The sequence below is a fragment of the Aethalodelphis obliquidens genome, unplaced genomic scaffold, assembly GCF_003676395.1.
Source record: "Aethalodelphis obliquidens isolate GAN/ISIS:26980383/991018 unplaced genomic scaffold, ASM367639v1 scaffold8, whole genome shotgun sequence".
NCBI classification, from domain to species: Eukaryota; Metazoa; Chordata; class Mammalia; order Artiodactyla; family Delphinidae; genus Aethalodelphis; species Aethalodelphis obliquidens.
In genome coordinates this window covers 40157296-40182389 of record NW_020837952.1, presented here as the reverse complement: position 1 = coordinate 40182389, position 25094 = coordinate 40157296, and the positions used below count along the sequence as shown (strand labels likewise).

The 25094-nt window shown below is 43.7% G+C and overlaps 1 protein-coding gene and 1 long non-coding RNA gene across 3 annotated transcripts in view; one reads left to right on the top strand and one right to left on the bottom strand.

The window, feature by feature from the left end:
* Positions 1-14233, bottom strand: part of ELK3 (ETS transcription factor ELK3) — a 69117-nt gene extending 54884 nt beyond the window's left edge. The window contains exon 1 of the mRNA XM_027107247.1: positions 13852-14233. The gene's annotated coding sequence lies outside the window, so the exon portion shown is untranslated. The remainder of the gene's footprint in view (positions 1-13851) is intronic.
* Positions 14234-14382: 149 nt separating this feature from the next.
* On the top strand, positions 14383-24169 carry LOC113620868 (uncharacterized). Of its 2 annotated transcripts, XR_003432958.1 has the most exons (4): positions 14383-17313; positions 18211-18276; positions 21138-22681; positions 23649-24169. It is a non-coding gene; the product is annotated as an uncharacterized LOC113620868 (long non-coding RNA). The 2 variants fall into 2 exon arrangements; XR_003432959.1 differs by having other exon boundaries at positions 14383-18276; positions 22591-22681.
* Positions 24170-25094: the final 925 nt, after the last annotated feature.

The following is a 25094-nucleotide window of genomic DNA, read 5'->3' as shown; positions in this document are numbered from 1 at the left end:
ATGAGAAATCGAATCAGGAAGTTTTCTTGTTCATCTCTGGCTTGCCTCATCTGTGACTCCAGTTGTTCCAACTGGTTCTGTTTTTAAGAAAATTTGAACCCATCCCACCTTTACTTTTTTTAAAAACCCGGTTCCCCTTTAAAAAGATCTGCTATTGGTTTAAATACATAGCTGTGTCATCCAGTGCTAAATAATTGAGGTTGCCTCTTGATGAAGACAGGAGGTGAGAAGCTGTGCCTTCTGTAACCTAGCTCCTTCTCAACAGGAAAGACTCATCCTCTTGTTCGGTGTGTGCACACTGTATGGTGGAACGAGAGGAAGAAAGTGGAAAATGAAAGGTAGGTGATGTCGCCGGCCCTGGAGTGGGGCCCCAAACCTGCGTGCATTTCACGTAACAATGACACGTACCATGAGAAACACTGCACTGCGAACGGGGACGGGATGGGGATCCCACTGAAACAACAAGACTGATGGGACTTGGTAAGCACCCAGCAGGGGCTAAAAATTTTTCCTTTAGAAACAAACACCTCTGGGGAAGCCCTCTTTCAGGTTCTAAGAAAGCCATATTTGGGATTTCATGGCATCCCGTGACACGCACATAAAATTTAAAAAGGTGTTTTGCATTCAGTAAAACTTACTTAAGATCTTGCTAACTGTTCTTGAATTTGAGCTTCAATTTAATGAGCTCCCTAATTTCCAGTGGGTATTTCCCCACACACACTAACCTCTGATTCTTATATTTCATAGGCCTTTGAATGGAAAATCTTTTACCTAAATTTTTGTACTGTTAATGTTAATAAAATTCGATCCTGTGTGCAAGGGGAAACATTGGAAGTCAGAACATATAAATTCTCATCGTAGCCATGACCTTAAAGAGTTGCATGGGGCTTCCCTGGTGGCGCAGTGGTTGAGAGTCCGCCTGCCGATGCAGGGGACACGGGTTCGTGTCCCGGTCCGGGAAGATCCCACATGCCGCGGAGCGGCTGGGCCCGTGAGCCATGGCCGCTGAGCCTGCGCATCCGGAGCCCGCGACGGGAGAGGCCACAACAGTGAGAGGCCCACGTACCGCGGGGGGCGGCGGGGGCGGGGGGGAGAGTTGCATGACCTCAGGCAGGGATGTTAACTTCTGTTTCAACTTCTTAAGGCCAACCCTATCCCCTCTCCATACATGAAGGTCAGCAAACTAAAAGACTTTTTACAATTAAGAGTATTTCAAAAGTAAAAATCTAAGATATCCTTTTGATCAATACATCGTGTAAGGGATCTTGAAAATAAAAATGGAATAATGCCTCCAGCTTCATATAAAGCCTTCACAGAGAGATTTTTTAAATCTGTGGTTTTGCCTTCGCATCAGAAAATGTTTATTTGCTCACTTTGTTTAGTTTTACAAAAATCGAAAAGAAAGGAAATCTTCCATGCCAATTCTACTAGAATGAAACCATAACCTTTCAGATAAACTTGAAACCTTTTCTGTGCTAAATAATAAGCTGGAGAAGGCCACAAGTATATACCCAGTGCGGTAAGAACACGTCTGCATGACACAAAATGATGGTAGTTTTTCCACATCCAGAAACTGAAGCATTTCCTGCCAGAGCATCCTCCAAGCTCTCCTATTGTGTGGAAACTGTAAAATCTTTCTAAATCAGGACTTCCTCCTATTATGCTTTGGAGGCGTCTTTCTGGGAAGGGTAGATCCAAGGCAAAAGGTAGGAATTCCTGCAGCACCACCCAGTGGAAACATTAGAAAAAAAAAAAGCAAGATAAAACACGTTTAATAAAAGAAAATTCATGTCCTAAGCTCTGCTAATTAAAAATCTGGACAGTGCGCTTTTTCCTTCAATGGCAACCAGCAATAGGTTTTGCTTCACAATAGTGCCCTTTTTCCTCGGTGCCGTTCCTTAAACGCCAACCACACAAATGATCGTCAACATCACATCTGCCTTGTCTCGCTCACATGTGTGCACACACACTGGGCCAGGGAGGAAGGAGTTCCGGGTGGGGTCAGGTGTGGCCCGAGACACCATCCCTTCCTCTCAGAAGGATGCCCCAGGGACCGTGGGGACCGGGAAATCTGCACAGCTGTGCTCAGCGTCCCAGTCCAGCTGCAGCGTCGGTCATTTCCTGGCAGAAAGGTAAGATCTGCGCATCTTTCCCTTTCCCTGGTCTGAATACACCTGGTCTGAGCCACCTCCAACACCTGCAGGCACTTCTACCTACCTCCCTCAGTCCCCCCAGAGGGAAAGGCTCAGAGCCTTTCCTCCCCCTGTGGCCCTTATCTCTGGTCCCCCCGCAGCTCTCTCCATGGTGACCATCGCTTCTGCTCCCCTGTCCGACCAAAGCCTCCCACAGGTCGTTTCAGTCTCTGTCTACTTCACTTATGCCCTCATCAGAACACGTCTCTTCACCAGCGGCTGCGTCTCACACACGCACGACACATCAGGCTACTGATCTTGGGAACGGGATCGGAGCAATAGGAAACCCCGACCATCTCCCTCCAGCTTTCCTTCCCAGAGAGCCCTGGCAGCAGCCAGGAGAGGGAGAGAGCTGTCGTCGTCTTCCCGGAGAAACTGAGAACCCTCTCGTCTTCTCTACAGAATTTAAAATAATAAAGTATCATTTCTTCAATCACGTCTGGATGCTTAAGTCACTAAAGAAAATGGTCCCTAGCATCAGCACTCCTGGGAAAGCTATCTTTCCCTCTTCCTGGAATAAGTCCACCGAAACCATTTTACATGTCTTTTAAAAATAGAAAATGATACTAGTTAGTGGATCTTGATATTGTTTAGAAATATATGACCTGTGTTAAAACGTTACAATAGAGCATATTTGAACTGGTAGTTTGCAAATGGCTAATAGTATTATAAACCTTTTTTCCCCCTTTTCTGAAGTGTAACAGTTCACAAAATGTGCTGGTTTCTGGAAATGTCAAGATTTGGAAAATACTGACATTAGCTAGTCTTCGGGCCCCACTATATATAGTACTGTTGCAAAAATGTTACGAGTTACTGATATTTGTGTGACACCTTCTTTAGGGATTTTGGAGAAGCACTAAGGCTGCCTTCCAGGGGTGGTTACCTAAGCAAAGAACTGCACTCTTCCAGATCCTGTGGTCACTTTAGCATCACCGCTTTTCTTCGGTGCTCTTCTCGGCAAAACTCTTGCATGGTTTACAAAATGCAGATGCTAGGCCTCCACATTTATACATAAATCTGGTATGATAATATATTCACGTTGGAAGGGATCTATAAAAAACAGTGACTCTGCAGCCTTCAAAATATCATCACCTGCTCATGTGGTGGACATCTGTGGGGGATTTTAGCTGCATCTAAAGTCATGAAGGTAGACTCTCCCTTCTGTAGCTTTACTGTCTCCATATACATATCTCTCTCCCACATTTTTGTACAGGCATCAAGTTTAGCTACATAGAACAAGTACGGTGCCAAAATGCAGTTTCTTCTCAATTTAAATAACTGCTAATAAAGTTCTTTTTAACGTGAAGCAAAACTACAATGGAGTTAAGTTAAAACAGCAAGCAAGAGGCATCTTGTTTTTCACAGAACGTCCATTTAAAATCTAGCCTGACTTGTAGACAAACTACAGTAAGTGGAACACATTTAAAATATCTTGCTGTTTCTGTTGAGCACTATTGTTTGTAAAAAAAAAAAAAAAAAAAAACTGTTGCAAAAATAGACAGTGAGTGATTTCAAAACTAAACAATCTCCTCCAATACATTACACTTAAAACTTGTTGATTAACCCCCAGACTGCAATGGATACGTGAACAAAATAACATTGAAACTGTCATCAAGTGGAAGACCGAGAGTTCATCCTTTCGTGTCAGGTTGATGTTGTGCACGCACATTTCCTTCAAGAAGTCAACAAAAGCATCCCACAGAGAAGAATGGCTGTTGGTGGCATCAGCGTCCAGCATCAGATATGTACCTAAAGCCCCCTCCCAGCCCTTAATTCCCATTCGGGAATCTGCCCTCCACTAAGTTGGCTTCAGCCCTTTTTTTAAATGTCACATACAACTTGTTCCTCTGCTTACTCTTCCAGTAATTGTTCCACGTGAAAATATTAACTGTACAAAACAAATGCCAGCTTCCGCTTTAGATGATCTTTCCCCTTTGCTCAAGAAAATCACCCTTTCTGTATTTTAATCATCCGGTACATGTACGATCTTCTACATCAAGGTCTCAAAGTTTCTACTTTCCTAAAGACAAATTGGTAGGTCTTAATATTTAGGTTCAAAAAAACAAAACAAAAACAAAGGATGTGGCAAAGCCTAGAGGAAGATGCCGTTCTTGTGGTTCAGCTCTGATTTAAATCAAAGCAGGGCAATGCTCGAGAGTGAGACACGGAGCTTTTGAGAGCCCAAGTACTCTTGGGTCATTTTGTTTGATTCAAGACATCTTTTAACATCATATACTTTGGTGATCAAAGTAATTCACTTTAAGAAGTTGTTGGGGACTTCCCTGGTGGTCCAGTGGTTAAGACTCCACGCTCCCAGTGTAGCGGGGCACGGGTTCAATCCCTGGTCGGGGAACTAAGATCCCACATGCTGCACGGTGTGGTCAAAAAATAAATAAATAAAAAACAGTAAAACAGGAGAAGAGATCATTTTTTTAAAAAGTACATTGAAAAACTGTTAACTCTCTTCAGAAGTACTCAATGTCATAAACGCAGAATTGAGAATTAGGGCTAAAGAGCCTAAAGAAGTGAACGAAGCAAAGTTAGGAATGCTGAGTGGCTGGCTGAGCGATGCTTCTGGTTTTGCTTCGACTATCAGAGGTGAAGTGGGCCCATCAGCAGGCATTCCTCCGTCCTCTATAGGCTCAGCACGGATGTGACAGCATCTCTCTATCTGCCTGGGGTTTAATCAGTTCCAACCCTGTCTCAGAATGTCACTTGGAGAATGTGGAGATGTTTGTTCTAAAATGTTTTTAAAAAGAAAAACACAAAACAAAAAAAAAACCCAGCCATGCTCTACTACCCAACACCCTCTGGTCTAAATGGTCAGTAACTGGAGCTTGAAAAACAGGCAGGAACATTAGCGAAAATAACTTCCCCACAACACTCATGAATTCTAGATTCCAGAGGATTTCAAAACGCAAGACCATACAAGAAGATGAAGGAGCCGCCTCCACATAGTCTTCAAATACTACTAAACGGTTTGGTCCCTTCCTGTATGTTCTGTATGGGGTTTGCTGAAATGATGAGGCATCTGAGCTTTCTCCTCTCCTGAAAACTGTAACAAAAATCCAAGTTCTGTCTTGAGTTCTCACAATGAAATAATGATTCTTTGGGATGGAGAGCTTTAGCAAACATTCCTTTATGCTCTAATCCTCTGTACAGAAGTGGGGCTTGAATCCTACATGAGAGGACTGACTCTACAGAGAAGGAACAAAAACTGAGATCACATACTGTCCCATTCTCTCAGACTCATGCATTCCTCTTGTAGCTACATCTGTGGAGGCACACCCAAATACACAGACACACACACTCCTCGTCTGCCAATGCTTATCTCCAACAACCAATGGCTTATATTTTAGCCTCTAAATGCAAACCTTCCAAACTCCAGTAAGGGGATGGGGGGAAGTTACATTTCCAGTTCACTGAGTATTACCCAGAGATGTATTCTTCTTAACTACTAGTGCTAGGAAATTGTTCTCACATCTACAGCCCTTCCCCTTGCCTAATAGAGCTAACAGAGCATTCTGATCATTCTGGGCCCCAGGATCACCATTCTGAAAATGATGAGAACTTACAGGTGGAGACAACGCAGGAATCCCTGCAGTTAATTCCTACGGACAGACCCTACAGTTACCCAGGAGCACATCCTGGAATAAATTCTAGGGCTTATTCTGTTGTGGTGGTGGTGGTTGTCTTAATCTCTCTTCTGACAATTAAGTGCAGGGAGGAAAAAAATCTGCTTAATTACACATTATGGTTAATCAAGGTTTGACTATCAACAAACCACTCCTTGGCAAAACCCAGCTGAAATTAACAGCAGATCTAGCCCTCGACCAAAAACAATTTAGGTATTTAATCATTCATCCTTTCATCATCACACAGGCAGTGTCATTATTTTAAAACTCGATCAGAAATGTCATTTATTAATTATAAAAGGTTATGGACAAAAGCTACACACACAGGTTTTAGTATAAGTGAGGAAGCAGTTTTAACAGTGAATATTATTATGGAACTCAGTCCAAGGGATCTATGAAAATGTGGTCAACTGAAGTCTTGATAAAGGACTACGATCCTTGCTGTAGAACGATTAATTTTAACATGGAAAGAACTGTACCTTGAGGTTCTTTCAGGCTGTACTATCCTATAAATTACCCAACTGCTAACCAACCATTCTGAGTATAACACTGATATCAACAATAGGGCTAAAGTTTGTCCTCTCAGATGTTAACACACCTGATCCCTGTACATTCACTTTTCCTACAAATCTGGACAAAAATTCTGGAAAATGATATATCCTCTATACATCTTCTTGGCTGTCTCTTTGGTTTAACCAAGAAATATGCTTCTTATTAATTCAAATAATTGACTGTCTAGGAAAGAGTTGGATTTAGGCATAGCAATAAAGTGCTTTATCAATTCCACTGGCAAAATGCAAGGAGAGGAGCTATGGTGACAAAGTTTTCCCCCTTCAGATTGCTTTTAACTCAACGAATGCCAGGTATTGTACAAAGGGCTGGGATAAACACAAGGATGAGAATAGCAGATGAAGCCCAGAGGGAGCTTACAGACTGATGGGCAAGACAGATGGGAAACACATCTTGATACATACACGCACAGATATCCCTCAGTTTCCAAATCTAATGAATTCCAGGGTTTGGACAGTGACTCCAGATAGCAAAGGGTAGCCTGCTATCAAATCTACTTGGTTCCTGAGTTCTGGATAAGGAATATTAATGAATAATGAGAAACACCAGCCCTATCTCCAGATATATATATCTGAAACTGGTACTTGTGCTTGGATAGTAAGAATCTGCAGAGGGAGAATTCAGGTAACATGGAAACCTGTAAATAAAGCCTGTGGCAAGGACTCCGAAGGCCAGGGATGGATGACTGGGGAGATCTAACCTGGAGGACCAGCAAAGGCTTCCCCAGGGAAGAGATGGTTGAGCTGAGACCTGACAGATGACTACACACTGGCTCGAAAGTGGAGTGAGAGAAATCGATGGGAGTGGAGGACCTGGAGGGAATTCCCAGAAGAGAGAACAGCACTTAGAAGGGCCCAGTGGCCAGGGGGCACATTACACATTTGAGGAATTGAGGAAAGGCCAGTGTAGTTGGCCTAAATCACAGCATGCTGCTTACATTAAGATTTTTGGTCTCTATCCCAGCTGAAGCCACTGGGAGATTGTAAGCAGAGGAGTGAAAAGGTCGGATCTGTGTTGGAAGGACTGCTCTAGCTTGTGGGTGGAGAAGGGACCAGAGGGAGGGGGTGAGGGGAAATGTGGACCCCTCAGATCCAGCGTTGGAAGATGGACAGCATTTTCAAAGACTATCAGGAGGAAAGAGTAGGGACCTGACCTGGTGATCAAAATCCTGGGGCCTGCTCAGCACCCAACCTGGAGACAATCGCTGTCTCTGCCCAGTCACTGCCCTAGAACGAGGTCGTCTTTAGAAATGAGTGGTGCCTGTCACAAACCTCAAAAAGAGGAGGAAAGGAAGCACTGCAGCTAATGCTGACCTTCCCTCAGGTGTTCCTTATTCAATAAGGGGCCGACATGGGATTGAAGGGGAAACTTAAGGGGAATCCCTTTTTCTACCCCAAAACAGTTTTTAAAAATTGCTGTATATGTCTCAAAGTCAGCTTTTGGGGGATGACAGCAGACATTCACTCTACACTTTCACAACTCCTAGAAGAATCCAAGTTCTTTATTCTAAAACAGAGCATAGACGAAAAGGACTTTGGGATGCAAGGGATCGTCCCTACCTCTCTACTCCAGCCACTTTGCCCTCCAGCCAGGGAAACTGAGGTCCAGGGACATTAAGTGATATCCTCTAAACACAACTGGTTTTAAGGGAATCTACGTTTTCCCCGCAGCATACATATTACTTTTGGTTAGTGTAAGTGATATTAAATAGTGTAGAAAGGATTTTTCCTCTTATTGGATGATGAGGAAATCCACACTTTCTGATGATCTATTTTTAACCAAGTAGATTAAATAAAAATACTGCAGTATCTTATCCAGGTGCTCTGGGGTATAATAACATGGTAGAGTCATGGAATTGCCATAATACAATTAAAAATAGCCAGGGAATGTTTTGGGGTGATGGAAGTATTCTCTACTTAGAAGTAGGGGGTGGGGATTACATAGGTGTATACAATAACATTTAAGATCTGGGCAGTTTCATGTACATAAGTTATACAACAGTGAAAGAAAGTAAAAGACATCAAGAGTCTCAGATTCATTCTATTGTTTGGAGTAAATGACCCCTAACCTCACCAAACAGTGTAAGAGAAGGTATCAGATATATGTGTTTTATACCTCCTCCATCACTCCCATATTTATACCTGGAACATTAGGAATTGTTCTTAGATATGGTAGCTTTAAAAAGACTTAGGATACTGTGTGCTTAAAACTTCTTTTTAAAGCATGTATGTGAGTAAATTCATTTTAGTCCAAATTCAGATCAGAATATATTAGTATAACCATCATCTTAATTTCTTTAAAAATATGCAAATAACTCTCACAGCCAATTATAAAATAACCCCATTTAATTCCTAATTTAATAATTACTTTCCAGCAACTGTAAATTAAAACACATAAAGTGGTCAGTGAGTAATTCCTAGTGGCAAATCAACCAAGTTACAACTTACTGAAATGATCAATTCAAAGTTTATTTTTAAACTGCTGACATATATGTAAGTTTCCAGTAATGGATGAAAGGCCATTTTCATTTCGGTTGTGGGTAGGGATAATGGGGAGTCAAATTTCTGCTTAAAAGACTGAAGGCCCTTAGGATTTGTTAACACTGCACCCCAGACATAGAAAACAAACTTATGGTTACCAAAGGGGAAAGGGGGGTGGGAAGGGATAAATTAGAAGGTTGGGATTAACATATTACATGCTACTATATATAAATAGATAACCAACAAGGACCTACTGTATAGCACAGGGAACTATACTCAACATTTTGTAATAACCTATAAGGGAAAAGAATCTGCAAAAGAATTTATATAGGTATATATACGTGTAACTAAATCACTGAGCTGTATACCTAAAATTAGCATGATACTGTAAATCAACTATACCTTAATAAAAAATAAAACAAAAACAGTGTGCACGCACGCACACACACTCTGATAATTCAATTTACTGGGGCTGTACTATAAGTGGCAAAACTGGAGTTTTCATGTTCTCACTGCCACGGTTTCAACCAAAAAGCTACATGATCTCAGTTCAAACTGGCCATGGGCAATAGTACTCTTGAACTGAAAATCTACTTAAAATACCAATTTCAAAGTTTGGAAACTTTACTGATATAAAGTGAAACAGTAATAAGTAAGAGTCACCAAGTGTGCAAGAGGCACCTTCCTCCCTCCTTTATAGTTAGAGAAGTTCAAGGTGTATTTTTGGTCTAACCTAGTTTCTCTGTTTTCATCACTCAACATTCTACTTTGATGTGTCGCACCCTGGACTTCCTTTTACTACATCTTGATATTCTACTGCAAATCATGACTCATCCTTAAATCATAGAGAAACTCATCAAAATCCCAAACTGCACAGCACATATGAATTCAGTCTTTCAAAAGGGCAGCATTCTTAGAACGTTACTTGGAGCCACAGAGACAAAAACACTGAACAAGTTCATGTAGAAATTATGTCAATCCACTGTTGAGTCAACACATTTATTAGATCAATAAATACGAGCTCTATGTGTGGTAATTTTGGTCTTAGTACCAGTTATTAAACTGTGTTACATGATACGTTAACTGAAAATAAGCTACAAAACAGAAAGTATAGTGTGACTCCAATTAAAAATTTTATGTGTGCATGTGCAGCTGTGTGTATATGTATTTTAAAAGACCAGAAAAATATACACCAAAATGTTAACAGAGGGATTATGGGAGATGTTTTTTTTTTCTTTGTGGTTTTCTGCATCTTCCTAAGATAATTCATATTAATATTTTTTATAACAGCAAAAAACAACTAACCTTTAGAAAATATTGCTATACTAATGTAATCTCAAATATGTCATCAATCTACAAAGGCAAAGGGGAATTACGGATAAATAATAAAACATAAAATACTCTTGCCTTAAACATACAGAAAAATTTGCCATGAGTGGAGTCCTTCATATAAGTAACCAGGACCGCTCATCTATATGTGCAGGTACTGGCCCTTAGGGGCAGAAGCCAGCTGCCTACAGCCAGGTCACAGCCAGAATAAAAGAAATGGGTTCTCTGTCCAAAGTTTAATGAGGAACCCCAGGTCTAGGAAACATGAAAATGGCTGAATCATTCCCTGGGACTGGAAGGGAGTAAAGCCGTTAATTAGTAAGCAGTAATTCACCATCAGCGAAAAAAGACTTTACTCCAGGAAGTCACATCCTTAGATTATATTTTTTAAGTGTTTTGGGTTTGTTTTGTCTTAGGTAATGTTTTGCAACCATATTGGTTTTTTGAATCCTATAGATACATAATTGGGTAGCACAGGGCGCACAAAATCCGATACGTGACAGCTAAGAAAGGAATATTTTAATTTATACGCACTGCCTGGAAGCCCTTTAAAACCGATTTCAGGAAAAGTTCTAAAAAGTTATTACAAATATAAATTTCAATATATGATCTCATGGTTATTGTACATTACCAGGTTTGAATTAGTAAATTTTTTTTAAATAAGCAAAAGAGGAAGGCTTTAATAAATGTTTAGCAAACTTCAAAATTCAAATGGGGCTGCTCTCCCCCACGTGGGCTATTGCCATTCTGGTCTAAAAAGCATTAGTACCAAGTGAGTGAGGTTCAGAGATGGTCTCATTCAGCTCACAAAGGTACACCATCACACTGTCATTATTTACATGTCATTCCACACATATTACTGACCGAAAAGAGAGAAAATTCATGCACACTGTGTTATTCACATGGCAGAAAAGTGCCAGTGATGACTTTTAAATGTTCTATTCCTTGAATGAATGCATATCAAAGTTGTCATCACCATTAATGTAAACAAGGGTTTCTCAATCTGGGTACTCCTGACATTTGGGGCTAGAAAATTCTTTGTGGGCATTGCTGGATGTTTAGCAGTATTCCTGACCTCTACTCACTAGATGCCAGTAGAACCCCCTCTGATTGTAACAACCAAAATGTCCCCAGATACTGCCAAAAGTCCCTTGGGGAGCAAAATTACTCCCAGTTGAGAACTATTGCTATAAATGAACATTATTCATTCCAAATAATAACCTATTGGAATGAAGGACTCTAATAATCCCCTTTTTATTTTGAAGGAAATGTAGTCTTGAAAGGAGAATACTTAACAACCTTCATCCTTAAGGAATAGTCATGCAAAGTGATGTTGGCTTTGGAAAGCTTTTTTCCTTATCTATTTAATGTAAGTTCTGTTATCCTACTCACAGCTTTCAATGCAACAATTTATTGAGCATCTACTCTGCACCAGATGCGGTGTTAGGCACATCCTGTACTCACGTCCACTGACTCACACCCTGCTCGGGCTGTTTGGGTTGTTTTTAGGACATGCTTTGCCACCAGAAAAGAAACACGGACACCTTAAAAAACCCTCAAGAGAGCAGAGTGTCCTTGTCAATAAAGGAGCCCCACAGTTCCAATCAGGTTCCTTAAAATTCTTTACCCTTTTTAGTAATTCTACACATTTCCAACATTTAAAGGTTTTTTTAAAAAAAAAAAAAGGCCAGAAGGCCTTTGCTATATTTGGCATAGAATGACCATCAGGGGTCTTTGCAGGCAGGATCATTACTGGAAACTCCAAAAACAATTAGGGACAGTCTTCTTAACTGTCTGACCCACGTGCCCTCCTAACACAATTTGTAATTTTATAATCCCCATAAATTGAAACTCATAACTGACCTTTCCCAAATAAGTGTGTGTCACAGAGAGACAGAAGAAAAGGGAGAGAGATCGGAGGGTATTTTGTTTGGCAGTAGGGCTCAGAAATCAATTTGAGCTCATTAATAGATGCCCGGAACATGCTTGGTTTCTCGTCACCTCCGCCCTCCCCCGCCAGGAGTGAAGCACAGACGTGAGAGGATGGGTGTGTTTGAGGTGCTTGAGCAATAGAAAACACACACACACACACTCACACACACCTGGGAGAGAAAAACCTGTAAGTTCGAAATCCAAAATGGCCAAAATGACTTCAAAGTTTTCAAGATGCTGCCCTGAAAACGTTCGTTGGGCGGCTGCCCCTCTAAGTAAATAAAGCCGTAACTTGTCTCCCTCTCCAGCGCAGGGCTCCCCCGGCTGACAGTGGCTGCACAAAACCCCTCCTGTGCCGAGCAGCGGAAACTCCTAATGAGATTAGTTGGTGTGTGTGCAGACATTACTTAGCAATGACTACAGGGGCTCTCTCTTCCTGCAGCAGCCAGTGGAAAATTCAGGGAACTTTTTCCCCCGCAGCAGCAGAATCCCTTTAACCCTCTTCCCCAGCCAACTCCAAAAACAACTCAGCCTCCCCCAGCGTCCCCCCTCCTGGCCGGGGTGCTGGGGGGAGTTAAAGACCCGCCAGGGACTTCCAAAAGCGGGAGGGTGGGAGGGGGCCGGCGGGGAAGGGGCGGGTGACCCCTCGAACACTACAAAGGAAACTGTAAAAGGCACAAATACATAAACCTGAGAAGGAGCAAACCACAGTTTCTTTGTGAGCTCCTCTAGTGAGTCATTTTCAAGATGCTGTCTGCTGCCAGTTTCAAAGCGGAAGCGCATGGCAATTAGTCTTGCCGTTTCCAGACAAGCCAGAAACTCTCCCGACACTCGTTTCTTTTTTTTTTTTTCCTTCTAAAAAGCCCCTTTTGCAGTTTCTGAAATAACATTTCTTTCTCCCACCTCCATCCGCCGCCTAACTGCAGCTTGTCCTCAGGACGATTCGGTTCAGAAAACGTAACAAAACCGAGACCTCTAATTTTTTTTTTTTTATGCCTCCAAAATTGTAATTCCTCCCCCCAAAAGTTACGGAAGCATTACAGGCCAACATTCAGATGCAAGCTGAAGAGCCCCATCCCAAAGTGCTGGGGGCTCCAAGACCACCTCCTGCCCGGTCCTCCTCCAAAACCATGTCCAGTAATGACTCCACCGGCTTTTAAAGGTCCGGCTGGGCGTGCGCCTGGGGCGGGGACCCGGGCGGGGGTCACCTGCCGAGCGAGAGGGGACGCGGCCCCCAGCCCCGCGGCTCGGCTCCCCACGCCCTCCGCTTCCCTCTCCACCCCTGCCCTCTCCCTGAATTCGACCGTCGGTGCCCACTGCCACCCCGAGGAGAGCCACAGCCCCGGCTAGGTCAGCGGTGGTCCAGCCTCCAGGCACGCAGCCCGCTCCAGTCACCGTTCCTCCCAGAGGGACCCCAAGTCTCACCGCCGCCCGCTCCCCCGCGCACCCCCTCCTCCCGGCTCACAGCGCAGCCCAGGGCGGGGTGTGCCATCGCCGGTTGGCCGCAGCCCCCGGGCCGGCGCGCGGACCCGGCGCAGGAGCATCCCAGCTGCGCCCACTCCCCGCGGCCGCCCCCAGCCCCGGGCCTGCAGCCTCCGACGCGGTGCCCACCCGCCCCACCCCCACCAAGCCAGAGAGAAGAAAGAAAGAAAAAACCAAGCCCCACGAAACTTTGCAACTGTCCGAGCAACAGGCACGGACCCTACTACATACCCAGATGCGGGGGAGTTTTCAAGATCCTTCTTCGGGGGAATTTCTAGGAGGAACCGGGCGAAAGTCCCCGACTTTCCATGCTGACAGGCGTCTGCAGACGGTCTGTTGCTCTTGTAATGAGATCCTGATTTTTTCCCCCTTTTTTTTTTCTTTCTCTCGCTCCTCTTTTTTTTTTTTTTTTTTTTCCTCTGGTGTGTGTGAGAGCAGGAAGTTGGAGCAGTCAGGCCGAGCCGGCTCACTTCCTTTACTGCATTATTCCCCAGGCGGTGTGCAGTCTGTGTAAACAGGCTTTTCCGCCCCGCGCCGCGCGCCCCGGCCGCGGCTGTGCGCCGGGGCTGGCCGCCGAGGCCCGCGCATACTCCGCCGCCTGGGGCCCCGCACCGTGCCCCCGCCCGCCGCGCTCCACGCTTCCTGCTCGGCCACCCCCGGGGAGGAGCCTCCGGACCCCGGGCGACTCCGCGTGGCCGCAGCCCCTCCCCACGGGGGGGGGCGGGCAGCTCGGCCAGAAACGCAGAGAAGCCGCCACCGGCGCGCCGAGGGGCTGAGTTTGGGTTGTGGGGAGACGGGGGATCCCTCTTCTTCCCCCGGGGGTCCCTGTGATGGGGACCGCCCTGGGCCCAGCAGTAGGGTCTTGCCCTGCTCGGTCGGTCGGTCTGGGCGGGGAGGCCCGAAGTGGGGAGGCCGCTGGACTCGCTGTTTTCTGTCAGCTGGGATGGAAGAGTTGTAGGGCCAGGGGGCATCGGGAGTGGGGCCCGGGTGCTCTGGGCCAAGGGCCGCTTTGCTTGTGGGTGGGGGTGTGATTGCTTAGGATAAGAAGATGTTGCATGTGCAGAAAAGGAGGCACGGGTTTTGTCAGGGGATGGACACAGTTCCTGTCTGGGATTTAAAAAAAAAAAAAAAAGGCAGCGCTCAGAGTAGGGGGCCCACTTTGGGGAAAAGGATGAGAAGCCGTAAACTGGAAGCCAGGATTCTCCAGGAAGAGCCCTTTCTGGCCGTTCGCTATGGCCCCGCCACAGGCCCAACCTTTCCTGCCTGCTAAGGGACTCCGGAGCGAAATGAGCAGCGGCCACAGAGCCGAGTGACTGAGGCTTCCGAGGGAGGCTCCGTGGTCTCAAAACTGGACTCCACAACACACTATCCCTCAAGGACCGCCCACCCCGAAGGGCTCAGGCCAGGCTCTGATGGGAGAGCTTGTCCACTGCCCTGAGGCTTAGAGGAGGGAGGAGGGTGCCGGTGGAAGAGTCCCTCATCCCAGCCCTGTGCGCCAGCCCCAACTGCTCCCCTTTTGGACCCCTCCATTCCCATACCTCCGCCCCTTAGCAGCGCAGACCAGCGGCTCCCAAACTTGAGCGTGCACCAGCATCACGTGGGGGGCTTGTTAAAACACAGGTTTTAACCTCACCGCCAGCGTTCCTAATTCAATACGTCGGGGGTGGTTCTTAGCCCTGGCTAAAGTTAGAATCACCTGGGGAGTGTTTTGAACACTATTGATCTCTATACACAACCCAAACCAATTAAGTCAGCTTCCCTGGGAGCCGGGGGGTGAGTGCTTTCCAAAGGATGGCATTCTAAGAGCTCCTCCACTTTTGTTTGTTTCTTATTTCTGCAACCTTTCTGATTGTTTACGAATCTCTCACTAATTACTGACTGTGGGCCTCTAAGGGCAGCGTTGTATTTTACTCTAGTTAGTACCAGGTCAGGGCACCTGACTCATAGGACAGTCCAGTTGGCAGCATTTGCTTTGGGGCTGGCATGGATAGTTCAGTGAGAAGTGGGACAAGGCCCACCAGACCTCTGAGAAGGGTGGGAAAACATGAGGTGTGGGGGGCTGGGGGAAAGGTAGGGGAGTAGAGAAGAAGGAGAAGATATGGGGGAGAGGGCTGTTTATCAACCCCTGATTTTCCACAGCTAATTTCACACTTCAGGGATTATTGTTTTAATCCCTAGTGGGCTTCTCCTGTCACTCAGCAGAGCTCACTCTGTGTCCCTGTATGATCCAGCTGTGGACTGGGAGAATGTAAACTTATTTTCCTTCTCAGGGAGAAAATATCTCACACATACAACTCAGAACACTGTGTTACTTTATCTAAAAAGTGTATACCAAAGCCAAGCATATCTTAAACCAGTGACTTTCATGATTTTTATTGTACATCTTCACAACAAATCTTTGTTGAATCCTAATATGTGAGAGAAAAGGTGTACATGTTTTCATCAGGCTTTAATTGTTCTGAAGAAATGCCTTTGTCTAAGGCACCCCTGAAACACTCATGGGCAGCCTTGGCGTTTCCCAGACCAAATGAAGACCTCCTTAAGTTTTCCTGGTGTTTTAGGTTGTGCATACCACTATGCCAAGCTCTTTGTTAGAATGAATAACTCAGAGCTGACACTGCTCTTCCCCAAGGCACGGGGAACAAATTTTACTTGTAGGTGTCTGCAGCTTCTGTACCTTGCATAAGACAGCTTCTGCTGTCTTTGCTCAGGCTGCTATAATAAATGCCTTAGACTGGGTGGCTTAAACAACAGACATTTATTTCTCACAGTTCTGGAGGCTGGGAAGTCTAAGATAAAGGTGCCAGCAGATTTGGTTCTTGGTGAGGGCCCTCTTCCTGGCTTGTAAAGGGCCACCTCTTGCTGTGTCCCCACATGGTCTTTCCTCCATACACACATGTGGAAGGAGAAAGAGAGAGGAAGCAAACTTTTCGGTGTCTCTTTCCATAAAGGGCACTAATCCCATCATGGGAGCTCCACCCTCAGGACCTCAACTAAACCTAATTATCTCCCAAAGGCCCAGCTTCTTAATACCATCACATTGGGGGTTAGGGTTTTAACATGAATTTAGTGGAGACGTTAACATTCAGTTCATAATGTCTGCTATTTGTTTTTTGTGCTTTCCTTCTCACTATCAAAAAGTAGCCAAGAGATGTGGCATTTAGTATTGTGTGATCCACACTATTTTTATGCTTCTGTTATAAAACAGATAGGAGTTAGGATTATATGGGTTATGAGTAAAATTTCTTCAGGAATCCTTTATAGCAGGTGACAGGATCATTCCTTTCTGCTAGCCAAGAGAGAATGAGGCTCTCTCAGCTTTGATAGGAACAGCAGACATCTTAACAGAGATTGGAGTTAGTCAGTGTGATGTGTTGGAGGGTGCTTGGGGCAGGATGGAGGAGGATCAGCTCAAATAAACCCTACAGATGAAGAGTGGAGGTGGGGGCTGAGTCTCCTGAAGAAAATCAAAACCCTGGTTCCAAAAGAAGGGGTGTATTGGTCAGGTTTTGCTTGTATAATACTGTGTAACAAACAACCCCAACACTCACTGGCTTGCTTAAACAACAAATGGGTCTTGGTTGGCGGGGTTCATGTTTGCTTCACATGTTTTTCTCATTCTGGGACCCAAGATGAAGGAACGGGCTCAATATGGGACACGTGGATTTCTGGAAGGGCAGGAGCTCCAGAGAAGTGAGTGGAGACACACGGATCCTCTCAAAACCTCTGCTTAGGACCAGCACACCCTCATGTCAACTCACAACCCAGTGGGGAAAGCAAGTCATATGGCCAAGACTAAAGTCAATGGGACAGGGAGAAGGAAAAGGAGGGAAAAAGGGAGAATTCTGAACAAATAATATAATCTACCACAAGAGAAAATGGATGTTGGGTATACAAAAACAACAAATCTCTTTGTTCCCTCATAATTTAACATTCCATAATGTATAACAGAATGGGATGCTGTGGATGGTTTAAAAAAATACAGATGGATGAGGAAGTATAATTAGATAGGACAGGAAAAAAATGAGTTTTAGAATATATCAAACTAAAATATTTTAGAACACAGCAGAACAAATAATATATGAAACGTATGAATTGATGGTATTAAACTTATGAATTGATGAATTTTGGTAGAAACTCAAAAGCGGTTTGCCTCAGTACTTTGGAGACTGCCCCAATGTTGAGGGGGATGCGGGTAGGAGTTGGGAATAGACAGCCAAAGCCTGATGGGAAGGCAGCCCACTCAGGGGGCAAGTATACATTTGGAATCAGGAATTTTGGGATCCAGTCCCATACTGACTTCTTCTAGCTCTGTGACCTTGACTAAGTCACTCACCCTCTCTGAGCCTGCATGAACATCAGTTTTTACTGATTTTTACAGTGAATGCCAATTTTACATTAAAACAACATGTGTTATGGACTAGGATTCAAAAAATTTCATGAACCTCATTTGAAAGAGTATTTAAAATAATTTTATAGACTTGCAGGAAGACCCCACTGGGAGTCTGCATTCTCCCTTTTGCATTGTTAGAGAACTTTCAGTGGGGACATTTGAGAAGCATTGATTTGGACCATCTTTTTCGCCCTCAGACTGGTCATCGATAGGCCAGAGGTTGGCAAACTGCAGGCCCACCGCCTGTTTCTATGACTTTCAAGGTAAGAATTAACTATTTTCTTTTTAAAAAAATGTTTCTGGTAAAAATCATAGCATAAAATTTACCATCTTAATTGTTTTTAAGTGTTCAGTACAGTAGGGTGTTAAGTATATTCACATTGTGGTGCTACTGATCTGTAGAATCTTTTCAAAAGTTTCAAAACTGAAACTCTCCACCCATTAAACACAATGCTCCCTTCTCTCTTACCCTAGCCCCTGGCAACCACCATTCTACTTTCTGTTTCTATGAATTTGACTACTTTAGGTACCTCATATAAGTGGGATTATATACAGTATTTATCTTTTTTGTGACTGGTTTATTTCACTTAGCATAATGTCAAAAGTTCATCCATGGTGCATCATGTGACAGGAGTTCCTTCCTTTTCAAGGCTGAATAATATTCCATTGTGTTTATACACCACTTTTTTTTTTTTAACCATTCATCGGTTGATGGACATTTGGGTTGTTTCTACCTCCTGGCTCTAGTGAACAATAAGAATTTACATGTTTAAGCAGTTGAAAACAAATCAAAGGAAGAATAATATTTCATAATATGTAAAAATTATATGAAATTCAAATTTCAGTGTCCATAAATAAAGTTTTGTTGGAACAGAGCCATGCTCACTCACTTACGCATTACCCAACACTGCTTTTGCGCTACAGTGGCAGAGCTGAATAGTTGTGACAAAGACTGTTATGGTCTATAAAGCTGAAAATATTTACTTTCTGATTCTTTACAGAAAGAGTTTGTCATCCCCTGGCATAGGCCATTTGAGACAAATGAGATTCTGCCCCGTTTTTTGGTTTGGTTTTAACTGCATTTTCTTTCCGATTCTGAAGAAGGCCTTTCCTTGCCATATGGGGTAAAAATCTTAGTGTCTTTAACAAACTTCACATCCAGGAACTTCATCTTCAGAGGAAACCAAGTTGTTGTGCTTCATTTAATTCCTCTCATTCGATCTTCTTCTGAGGTGGAGAATAGCTGGCTTGGACTCCCCTAGCCCCGGAGACAGCCTTTCAGACTTTTCTCTGGTCTCTGAGTAAACCTGAGTTCCCAGCCCTGGTTACATGTCAGAACCATACGTACCAGGGCCTCACCCCTGAGATTCTGAGGTTGGGTCCGAGAATCTCTATATCTCCAATGCTCCACCCAGATGACCGCTCTCCTTATGAAACCCTTGTAAATGTCTTACTCACCCTTTAGACTAAGCTCAAACCCCACCTCATCCAAGAAGTCTTCCAAGATCCACCAGATGAAGTCCATGGCCCATTTCTCCTGCATCCCCACCACACAGGGTTTGAACTTTACCGCTTAGCATTATCCCACATGTCTGCAAAAAAAGTGCTAATTTTTTTTAATCAATCAATTCATCAGTAATATTGGGTTGGCCAAAAAGTTCGTTTGGTTTTTTCTGTAAGATGGCTCTCGTAGCACTTAGTTGCCTTTAACGTAACTGGAAAATTTTTATTAGATTGTATTGTGACAGCTGTCATATCAGTGTGCATTTTTTAAAAAACTTATCAAAATTGGTGATTTTTTGTGTAGCCGTTTTAAGATGGAAGAAAATAAAGCAACATTTTTGGCATATTATGCTTTATTATTTCAAGAAAGGTAAAAACGCAACTGAAACGCAAAGAAAGATACGTGCAGTGTATGGAGAAGGTGTTATGACTGATCGAACGCGTCAAAAGTGGTCTGTGAAGTTTCGTGCTGGAGATTTCTCACTGGACGATGCTCCACAGTCGGGTAGACCAGTTGAAGTTGATAGCGATTAAATCAAGACATTAACTGAGAACAGTCAACGTTATACCACGCGGGAGATAGCCGACATACTCAAAATATTCAAATCAAGCGCTGAGAATCATTTGCACCAGCCTGGTTACATGAATCGCTTTGATGTTTGGGTTCCACGTAAGTTAAGCAAAAAAAACCTTCTTGAACATATTTCCCCATGCAATTCTCTGCTTAAAAGTAATGAAAACGTTCCGTTTTTAAAACAAATTGTGACAGGCAATGAAAAGTGGATACTGTACAATAATGTGGAATGGAAAAGATCACGGGGCAAGCGAAATGAACCGCCAACAACCACACCAAACGCCGGTCTTCATCCAAAGAAGGTGATGTTGGGTATATGGTGGGATTGGAAGGGAATCCTCTATTATGAGCTCCTTCCGGAAAACCAAACGATTAATTCCAACAAGTACTGCTCCTGATTAGGCCAACTGAAAGAAGCACTCGACGAAAAGCATCCAGAATTAGTCAACAGAAAACGCATAATCTTCCATCAGGGTAACGCAAGACCGCATGTTTCTTTGATGACCAGGCAAACACTGTTACAGCTTGTCTGGGAAGTTCTGATTCATCAGCCATATTCACTAGACATTGCACCTTCGGATTTCCATTTATTTTGGTCTTTACAAAATTCTCTTAATGGAAAAAGTTTCAATTCCCTGGAAGACTATAAAAGGCACCTGGAACATTTCTGTGCTCAAAAAGATCAAAAGTTTTGGGAAGATGGAATTATGAAGTTCCTGACAAAATGGCAGAAGGTAGTGGAACAAAAGGGTGACGACGTTGTTTAATAAAGTTCTTGGTGAAAATGAAAAATGTGTCTTTTATTTTTACTTAAAAACCGAAGGAACTTTTTGGCCAACCTAAAAGGAGGGATAACGCCATGAAGTTTTGTAAATGATACTGTATGGTACTGAGGCACGTGAACAATCACTAGGAGGGAGAATAACTGATGACATTTGGAAGGAATTAACACTGATTCCAAGCTTTAGATTTTTAAAATTCACAATTGATTGAAATTTATTAATACTTTGTATTCTCACCCTTTGTATCCCCAAATCCACATTGTAGCATTACAAAGGAAAGGAGATTAAAACACAGCGATAAGGTGTCACAACTCAGAAAACTGTGAGTCACTGCTGTCATTTCCAGGATGCATACAACTGAGAAACTGTCCTGACCAGCTACTGGTCAAAATCATTTCCTACATAATAGAAATCTGACTTGTCCAGAAAGGTACAAATGGTCTTGGGCCTTTTCTCTTTCAGTGATGCCCAGAGTGCCTGTGTAAACAGCTGCTTTGGATTTTAAATGTGTAGATCAAGAAACAGGGCACTTTAGCTCTTGTTTTGATCCTAGAAGGTGTTGGGCAAGACTTTGAAGGAAACTGCAGTCTTTCTTTTCCCACAGCATCACAGTCACAGAAACCCAGGCAATGCCCCATGGGCAGGAGGTCGTGCTGTGCTTTAATGGCAAAGATGGGCAAGGGGTGGTTTGGGGACTTTCAAGACCAACTCCTTGATGGTGGGAAAATCTAATGAATTGGAGGCTGATTATCACCTTTGAAAAATCCTGAAACTCAAATGAGAATAGTGCTTTGAGAGCAGCAGAGGAAGGCCTGGGGCCATGACCAGGCTTGCCAGAGATGATGGTAGCACAGGGGTCTTCAGAGGGAGTAGAAGCTCCCAGGCACAAGCATAATAATTTAATTCCTTCCCAAGGGTCTATTTGCATGGGGGGACAGGCCTTGTTTGGGGAGGCTGGAGCCAAGGGGGGATTTTGATGCAAAATCAAAACAGATGAAGTTGTTCCCTGCGAAATTTAGGGGTATTCTGAACCCAGGCACTCCTTCTGCCTGGGGTCCAGCACCAAGATGAGAGGGCATGCAACCTGACATTCCTTGTTGCCATGAGGAAGCCCCTGAACAAGGAAGCCAGAGAACAAAGAACAGGAGGGAATAAGCCTTCATGTTTCTGTCTGGAAGGATCTCCAGTAGGAAAGGGAGAGGGAAGTTCTCTGACTGGCAAGTTTAGGAATAGAAACTGCAACACTTGGCTCAGCTCCCACCTGCCCTCTCTTTTGGAACCCGCTTGTCCCAAGAACACACGGTCTCTGTTCTCCGTGCTGCGGGTGCCTGCAGTTTTCCAGCTCGGCCCAGGTAGGTAAGTTTAATCCGGGGCCGAAATGCCAGCCAGCCCACTGTGCCTGTAGATGGGAGGATCATCCTCCAATCTAGCTGTTATCAGTAGTAAGACGATTATTTTCATCTCCACCAGCCTGGCACCTGCTTTCTCTCTCAGCTGTTTCTGAAATTGGACAGGAAAGAGAGGAGTAATTTGGTGGGCTGGGGGTTTACCTAGCCAGCTCGTGTAGGACACCGCAATTGGAATTCTGAGAAATAACCAGAGAAGACTGGGTTCGGGGCAGTGGAGGTGCAGTACTGAGTACCCCCATGAGCATGCAGAGGTTCAACAATGTCATTAGTGGGGTGTCCATGGTCATAGGGCCTCACGTGTACCCACAGGCTGATGAGACTACAGATGTAACCCAGGATGGAGGAGAAGAGAAACGCCATCTACAGGCTGCTGTCAGGAACCAGGCACTGTGGTCTGGAGGTAAAGGAAGCTGGGGCAATGGCGTGTTATTGAACTAGCTTTAAATTAACTAGGATTTCTGTAGACTCCTGTGAGGGCTCTGAGGACAGAAGCAGATGCTGGGGTGAAATGAATGGGAGAAGCGTCTTCTCCCCAGAAAGTGTCAGTGGATACTCTTAAGAGGGGGTGAAACTTGGTAATATTACAGTCATTCCCCCCTTCATCTCCACAGCAATACACATTTCTTGAATAAATATCATAGATACTCAAGGAGAAAAAATAATTATTAGAAAATATGTATAATGCCTCACAGTGTAAAAAGTGTCATTAAATAGATGAATTCAATTGGTCTCTAATAGTATGAATCCTGTTTTACATTTGATACTACTGAGGAGTAGGAATGTTAATTTGTGTGTTCATGATCACACAGTAAATGATGGGGTTGGGACTAAAGCCCAGGTTTTCCGACCAAAACCCAAATCCTTTCTGGTATTCTTTGCTGAGTTATAATAGAGGACCACACAAAGTAAAGAGAAGAAACCCAGGATGGAGAGGCAGGGAAACTGCTGGGAGTGCAAGTGCTACCACTGATTTGTCCTATGGCTTTTCTTAGACTCAGCGTCTTCCCTCGTCAAACTGTAAACTGAGGGCGTTGGACCAGAGCATGTCTGAGACCCTGACAGGCTATGAAGGTCCTGGCTGGTTCTCAGCATTAACTCACCTTCCACGGTACTTATTCACAGCGGTTCTGCCTAAGAAGCCCCCGGCCACAGAATCTGCTCAGCGGAAGGCTGGGGTGCTTTAATCTGCCCCCTAGAGCAGTGGATTGAAAACTTTAACTCCTACCCCCAGGAGGAAATGCAGTTTACATCTAAGCCCTATACACACATGTAAAGAATTGAAACGGCCTTCACAAAACAATAGTTGTTTTTAATGTTTACTATGTGTGATGTATTTTGATATTTTCTATCCTGTTTTATTTGCTTAGAAAATGTCGGCTGCAGCCCACCAATCTGACTTCATGATCCATGAATGGTTTGAGAGGCACAGATTGCTGAAAACTGATGGGTAGTGGTGGGGCAGACCATAGGACAGCGGGATCACAGCAGCCAGATGAGGTCGAGTAGGAGAAGCAGCTTCATATAAAAGGGAGAGCATTTGTCTGTGTATGTGTGAGTCAGCGCCCTTCCGAACATCCCCCTACACTTTCGCATTGTCTGTCATCCCACCAAGCACATTCCCACCTCTGTCACGGAGCTATCTTCCCCAAATGCAATATTTAAAAGACACTTCTGAACGTCTTAGCTTTGTTTATCACTGTCCTGATTTATCAGCCCACCAGCCAACGTATTTCTTGAGGAACCTGCACTGTGTCTGTAGCCAGCTGCTGTACAGTTGGCCCTCAGTGTCTGTGGGTTCTGCATCTGCAGATTCAACCAAACACAGATTGAAAATAGTTGGGGGAAAAAAATTCCAGAAAGTTCAAAAAAGCAAAACTTGAATTTGCTGTGCACCCAGCAACTATTTACATAGTATTTACAACTACTTACATAGCATTTACATTGTAGTAGTATTATAAGTAATCTAGAGATGATTTAAAATATATGGGAGATACAATGGAATATCATCCGTCAGCCATAAAAAAGAATGAAATAATGCCATTTGCAGTGACATGGATGGATCTAGAGATTATCATACTAAGCGAAGTAAGTCAGACAGAAAAGACAAATATCATATGATCTCACTTATATGTGGAATCTAAAAAATGATACAAATGAACTTACAAAACAGAAACAGACTCACAGACATAGAAAACAAACTTATGGTTACCAAAGGGGAAAGGGAGTGAGGGATAAATTAGGAGTTTAGGATTAATAGATAGACACTACTATAGATAAAACAGAAAAACAACAAGGCCCTACTGTATAGCACAGGGAACTATATTCAATATCTGGTAATAAACTATAATGGAAAAGAATCTGTAAAAGAATATATATATATATATATATATATATCTGAATCATTTTACTGTACACCTGAAACTAATACCACATTGTAAATCAACTATACTTCAATTAATAAATAAGTAAATCAATCAATCGATCAATAAGTAAATTTCAGAAACTGATTTAAAAAAACATATGGGAGGATGTGCATAGGTTATATGTAAGTACTACACAAATACCAATGGACAACTGTACTTATGGTGGGACGTGTGATATGTTAAGGGGGTGGGGGCACAGGACAAGATCCAGATGTCACCACGGGAAGGCTGGTTTGGCTGGTTGTCCATGGATAGCATCACCTAGGTGATGGTCTTAGCCTGAGCTGACAGGTTCAGAAAGTGGACCTACACCTCTGAGCACGGTCTCACCACACAAGGTCTCATATTTAGCTCTGACATTGTCGCCAAATGATCTTATTCTTACAGGTA